Source organism: Aegilops tauschii, chromosome 4, assembly GCF_002575655.3.
Source record: "Aegilops tauschii subsp. strangulata cultivar AL8/78 chromosome 4, Aet v6.0, whole genome shotgun sequence".
Taxonomy (NCBI): Eukaryota; Viridiplantae; Streptophyta; class Magnoliopsida; order Poales; family Poaceae; genus Aegilops; species Aegilops tauschii.
In genome coordinates this window covers 313,705,420-313,711,961 of record NC_053038.3, presented here as the reverse complement: position 1 = coordinate 313,711,961, position 6,542 = coordinate 313,705,420, and the positions used below count along the sequence as shown (strand labels likewise).

Sequence of the window (6,542 nt, the reverse complement as noted above, 5' to 3'; positions counted from 1 at the left end):
TTTAGACAGTCTCGCTAAGCTTTATTTGAATCACTCCAATGTTTACAGGTAAAAATAAAAGATCTCCAGGATGACCAAACCAAACATGGCGGCCAAACCCCAGTGTTAAAGCACGCTTAGCGAGATTGTGAGCCTCGGTATTTGAGCTCCTATACTCGTGAACTATATTACAAGATGAGAACACAACCGAATGTTCTTTGACTTCATGTACTATTGCACCATATTCCACAAAAGAGCCCTGCTTAATTCCGTCCACCACTGTCTTACAGTCCGAGGCCACCTGAATTTTCCTCACATAAAGATCTTCTACCAATGCTAGAGCCTCTCGAATTGCCATAGCTTCTAGTGTTTCTGGGCATGAAATATTCCTGACCGTAATGCATGATGCACCTAGAAAAAATCCTTCAGAATCTCTACTGACCACAGCCACTGAACCATAATGCCCGTCTCTAGATACAACTGCATCAGTGTTGAGCTTTACATGATCCTCCGGCGGTGCTACCCATGATGGTCTCGCTAGCGGGATTCTATTCTGACCACTTGATGGCTTGGCAAGCAGCCCAATGTTCCAATATATGTATGCGCTGTAGGCGGGTAGTGGGCCATAAGTTAACCGGATCGTGGACGGCCGTTCGAGTGAGAAGAGGCGAGCCGTGGCCCAAAATATGCGTGCATGTCTGATCCGTGGCCCGGGACGTTGCCTTTTCCTGTTGGTGAGGTCCGGAGCTCCATGACCGCCATTCTAGTCTGTTCTCCACTTCGGGTGTTGGAGACGGAGTCATCGAGAGAAGATGCGGCGGCGGCGACGACAAGCCATGGAGTTCCTGATGATGCAGCCTATACGTGGGTTCATAAAAATCTTCCCTTTTCTCGTGGTTGACTTCCTGGATTAGCTACGTGGACTGATAGTTTGAAACGAATTTGGTTCGTCATCCATCAGATCTACTTTTCTGGAGGAGGTAGGCGAGAGTATAGTGCTGCCTCCTGTGGCAGAACATGGTGCGGTGCAGCGGGCACTGGCACATGGGATGGAAAGGCGGCGAAGCAGCTAGTGCTAGGGGCGGGTGTGGTGGATCAGTCAGCGGCGGTGGGGGATTTCATGGTGGCAGAGCAAGATGAGGGGGAGCAGCGCAGACGCTCAAATCTGGGCGGCTGGCGCAGCGGCGGCAGACAGGAGAGAGAGCTCGCCCGCGGCTTCAGAGCTGTCAACTGGGAAGATGAACCCCCGGGCTCTTGGATGGAACAAAAGGTCAGTGGTTGAGTCAATCATGCAGATAAATTGGAGCAGTAAGAACCTGGAATAGATGTGCTGAAGTAGTGTGTTCATTGTGGCCATGACAATACTTGTATGCTTAGGTAGCAAAAGATTTCTTGTTACATCAAATAATCTACTAGGACTTTAAGACAAATGATTCCATGGATTATAACAACTACAGAATTAGATGCACTTGCTGTAGGTAGAATGATGCTTGCGAACCAGTGAATTACAAGGATCTAGTTAGTATTCCCTCTGTAAAGAAATGTAAGAGCGTTTGGATCACTACTTTAGTGATCTAAACGCTCTTATATTTATTTACGGAGGGAGTATGAACTATGCTTGCTGAACCTTTCTAAGCGAAATAATGGAATGGAACTTTTTAAAGAAATGTTTCCCTGGATTAGAACCACTACAGAATTAGATGCACTTGCTCCAAGTAGAATGATGCTTGCAAACCACTGAATTAGATGGATGTAGTTAGTATGAGTGATGCTTTCTTAACCTTTGTAAGGTAAATAATGGACTGGAAGTTTTTAAAGAAATGATTCCATGGATTAGAACAACTACAGAATTAGATGCACTTGCTGTAGGTAAAATGATGCTTGCGAACCACTGAATTACATGGATCTAGTTAGTACTCCCTCTGTAAAGAAATATAAGAGTGTTTAGATCAATAAAGTAGTGATCTAAAAGCTCTTATATTTCTATACGGATGGAGTATGAATTATGCTTGTTGAACCTTTGTAAGCTAAATAATGGACTAGAACTTTTTAAAGAAATGATTCCCTGTAGTAGAACCACTATAGAATTAGATGCACTTGCTCCGAGTAAAATGATGCTTCCAAACCAGTGAATTACGTGGACGTAGTTAGTATGAATGATGCTTGCTGAACCTTTGTAACATAAATAATGCACTTGAAGTTTTTGAAGAAATGATTCTCTAGATTAGAACCACTACAGAATTAGATGAACTTGATCCAAGTAAAATGATGCCTGCAAACCAGTGAATTACATGGATCTAGTTAATATGAATGATGCTTGCTGAAACTGCAGAAATTAGATGCTTGACTTCCTCTATAAGTAAAATGATGCTGGCAAGCAAGTGAATTACATGCATATAGATAGTGTGAATGATGTTTGCGGAACCTTTGTAAGCTAAAATCATAGTTGCCTGTTTTCGCAAAGGCTACGTATTGGAGCTGCAGCACCTAGCAGAGCACCTTGCCCAAACAACGTTAGTGCATTTGAGAAGGCTGTCGGGAGTTTGGCTGAGAACCCAGATGAGAGTGTGATTACCCCAGTTATTGGCACTACATTTGACTCAGTGGGTAAGGCGTACAACTTCTACAATTTGTACTTGTGGGAGAAAGGCAGCCGACTGAATGTCAAGAGGACAAAATGCATGCCATAAATAGTGTGTGGGTGCTCGTGAGTACAATTTTTTGCTAGTGGTACTGCTTCAGCAATCCCAGTTTATTTGATCAGGTTGCGAAGTTGGTAACGAAAATTGCTAATCATTTGGCAGGGGAAAGCTGGTGTCGAGAACACAAGGTCTTGCCGACGCGAATGCCGATGTGAAAATTGCTACTAAGAGCAGAAGAGAATGGGTGGTATATCGCGGAGCATAGAGACACACACAACCATTCGCTTTCACCTAATTTTGGTGAAACAATCCACTGGCCTTCATGCAAACACATAGATGTTTACACCAGGGATCTTGTGAAGCAGTTAAGGCAGAACAATGTCAACCTTGCAGAGGTGTACAACATCATAGGAGGTTTCTTTGGGTCGATGGAAAATGTTCCATTCACGAAGAGGTCTCTGCGTAATTTGTGTGGCAATACAAATAGGGACCAGGCAGATGAAGAGGATGTAAAGAAGATGATGGATGTGTTTGCGGAGATTGGAGCTAAAGATCCGCACTTCACATACAGGGTTCAAGCTGACAGTGAGGGTAGGGTCAAGAATCTGATGTGGGCAACTGGTAGCAGCAGGCTGCAGTACAACTTCATTGGTGATGTCATAACATTCGACACAACTTACAGGACGAACTTGTATGACATGCCTTTCGGCCTTTTTGTTGGCGTGAACAATCACTTTCAAAGTGTGATTTTGGCTAGTGTTCTTGCTCGCGATGATACCCAAGAGAGTTTGGAGTGGGTCTTTTCAGAATTCCCAAGAATGATGGGTGGTTCTCCACCCATGACCATACTTAAAGGTATTTTTCTCTGATTGGAAAATTTGACAATCCTTCGTCTGACATATAGATGATCTATATTTTGTGATGGTTGTTTACCTGATCGTTCGACTGTTTTGTAGACCAAAACTGTGCCAGGGAGCTTGCTATCAGTAAGATTATGCCCGGGACAACACACAGATGGTGCAAATGGCACATTTTGAAGAAGGCAAAGGAGGCGTTGGATCCTCTGTATACAAAGAAAAGTGACTTGTGGTGGCTAGCATACGTGTTTACCAAAATAAAGAGATGCCTGAACTAATCGGGAGAGATAATCTTAGTACAAAAAATCATAGATAAAACATGATTGCCCACATAATGGGCTAACAAAAAAGATTAACATAGATCACATCGTTGGATTAGTATACACAAAAGAGTACACTACTACTTGGCACACTGATTGCCACGGTTACAGACCATTCCTGATTACAAGCTGCGATTACGAAAATTAACTAGTACACCACACCGGGGGGCTATCCCCTATTACAAACCATACCGCACATGGAACTAGTTGCTGCACTGCACGAAGATTAAGAAAATCATGCCTAGTACAATTGGTTCCGGCCAACAGCAACGTTGTGCGGTTGCTGTCAATGGAGCAGCATTGCGGTGCGGTGCTGGGAGGGCTCGCCTGCTGCATGTGCGGCTACAGCGCGTGCATGAGCTGCTTGGATTTCCCCTGGATGCTGGACGGGCTTGCTTGCTGTGTGTGCGGCTGGAGGCGTGCATGAGCTGCCGTCGACGAACTGGCGCTGGCGGTTGGATCTATGCTGAAGGACACCGGATGGGTGTGCAGCTATAGAGCGTTGCGGCATGTATGGTTGGGTCAAACCAAGGCGACTAAGCTCCGGGAGGTAGGTCTCCGTCGAGTGATTTCATCCTGAGATTAAATGGTAAGCATTCGATTTTTCTTAGCAAGGAGTACTTACATGTTTTCTAATGCACTTGTAGAAGCATTCTCCAGCTCGGGAGACGAAGGTGACCACCTTATCGCCACAAGGTGGACAAGGGATCAGCGGGGGCACCTCGTTGGGCTGCGAGAAAGAGGAGGAGGCTGCCCTTATTTCCGATTTGGTTCTCCTCGGGGAAGATGAAGAGGACAAGGGAAGGAGGAGAGCAGAGGTAGCAGAAGAATCTTGGAGTGGAAGGATGCAGGGATTAAAATAATGGGATCGGTGGGAGTGAGACGAGGGACGACGTCCGTTTGCTGGGAGGCGGCTGAGCCGTGGCCTACTACACAACGTTCCATCTGAGTCGTGGCCGCTAGGATGATCGCCGTTACATTTACTGCGGTAGTTGGGTGGGCCAGATACTGCGAAAACGCAGCGCATACTGCAACAAATACAGAGTGAAATACTAGCACTGGTGCGAATCTTGGCGTTACACAACGGCTGAGATAAAGGGCACATCTGAGCCCGAGCTCAGAATAGCACTTTCATTTATAGTTTCGCCTTCCAACCTTTTACCTCAAGGGTAATGTCAACAATAATACTTTATGGTGCTTGCCAAAAGAAAAAGTATAAAAAGGGAAGGTGAAGATCACCATGACTCTTGTATAAGGGTAGAAGATAAAAATAACAGATAGGCCGTTCGCTGAGGGAAGCAGAGGTTGTCATGCGCTTTTATGGTTGGATGCACAAAATCTTAATGCAAAAGAACGTCACTTTATATTGCTGCTTGTGCTAAAGAACTTTATTATGCAGTCTGTCGCTTTTATTTCTTCCATATCACAAGTTCGTATAATGCTTATTTTCTTCACACTAATAGATCATACATATTTAGAGAGCAATTTTTATTGCTTGCACCAATGACAACTTACTTGAAGGATCTTACTCAATCCATAGGTAGGTATGGTGGACTCTCATGGCAAAACTGGTTTAAGGAATGTTTGGAAGCACAAGTAGTATCTCTACTTGGCGCAAAGAATTTGGCTAGCATGAGGGGGAAAGGCAAGCTCAACATGTTGGATGATCCACGACAATATAACTTCTATTCGGATATAAGAAAACATAACCCATTATGTTGTCTTCCTTGTCCAACATCATCTTTTTAGCATGTCATATTTTAATGAGTTCTCACAATTACAAAAGATGTCAAAGATAGCATATTTATATGTGAAGCCTCTCTTTCTTTATTACTTCCTATTAATTGCAACAACGATCAAAACTATGTTTGTCAACTCTCAACAACTTTTATTCATCATACTCTTTATATGTGAAGTCATTACTCGCCATAAGATCAATATATGATCTTTTTATTTATTTTATTCTTTATTTTATTTAATTCCCTCAAGATCATAGCAAAATAGCAAAACCCTCAAATCAAAACTACTCTTTGTTATATATATAACTCAAGGACTCAATTACATAGATAGAGATCGAAACAAAACTCAAAGCTAGATCATACTAAAACTTTATTCTGCTAGATCAAGATATAACCAAAAGGATCAAACTAAGAAAAATGATAAAGATAGAGGTGTGATGGTGATATGATACCGGGGCACCTCCCCCAAGCTTGGCACTTGCCAAGGGGAGTGCCCATACCCATGTATTTATGTCTCTTTCTTCGGAGGTGGTGATGATGGAGTTGTTGATGTAGTAGGCTTGTCATCCATATTCCAAGGCATAGGCTCACCATCATAGAAAGATGAACGAGTCTCCGAGATCCTCAAATTTGCAGCCAAACTCGTCCTCTTAAATCCGTATTCATACTCACAGTTTTGGTTTTGTAGGTCATAGATCTGGGCTTGGAGATGCTCGATTTTCTCATGAAGCTTGAAGATGGCCTCCCAAATGTTCTTGTCATCCAGCTTGTGATTGTTGGTGAACTCTGCGATAATCATGTGATTGGCGATGAGTCCATGTCCCACCATCCATTGGCACTTGAAAACGTGCTGCTCCATTGCTTTGAGTCTTGTCTCCATGCTTCCGGTCTTCTTCGCCCCCTCAACATCGCGGATGTGCAGCACCCCCTCATGCATCTCAATGGTTTGAGGGTGTTGCAGCACATCCGCGAGGTAAGGGTTGATGACCTTCTCAAAAAACTTGT

At 43.7% G+C, this 6,542-nt stretch overlaps 2 long non-coding RNA genes across 2 annotated transcripts; one reads left to right on the top strand and one right to left on the bottom strand.

The window, feature by feature from the left end:
• The first annotated feature begins 720 nt into the window (after window positions 1–720).
• Window positions 721–3,851, top strand: LOC120962983 (uncharacterized). Its single transcript, XR_012182054.1, has 4 exons — window positions 721–843; window positions 941–1,249; window positions 2,784–3,476; window positions 3,578–3,851. It is a non-coding gene; the product is annotated as an uncharacterized lncRNA (long non-coding RNA).
• LOC120962982 (uncharacterized) lies at window positions 3,799–5,383 on the bottom strand. Its single transcript, XR_012182055.1, has 2 exons — window positions 4,440–5,383; window positions 3,799–4,374 (listed from the first exon to the last, which is right to left on the bottom strand). It is a non-coding gene; the product is annotated as an uncharacterized lncRNA (long non-coding RNA).
• Window positions 5,384–6,542: the final 1,159 nt, after the last annotated feature.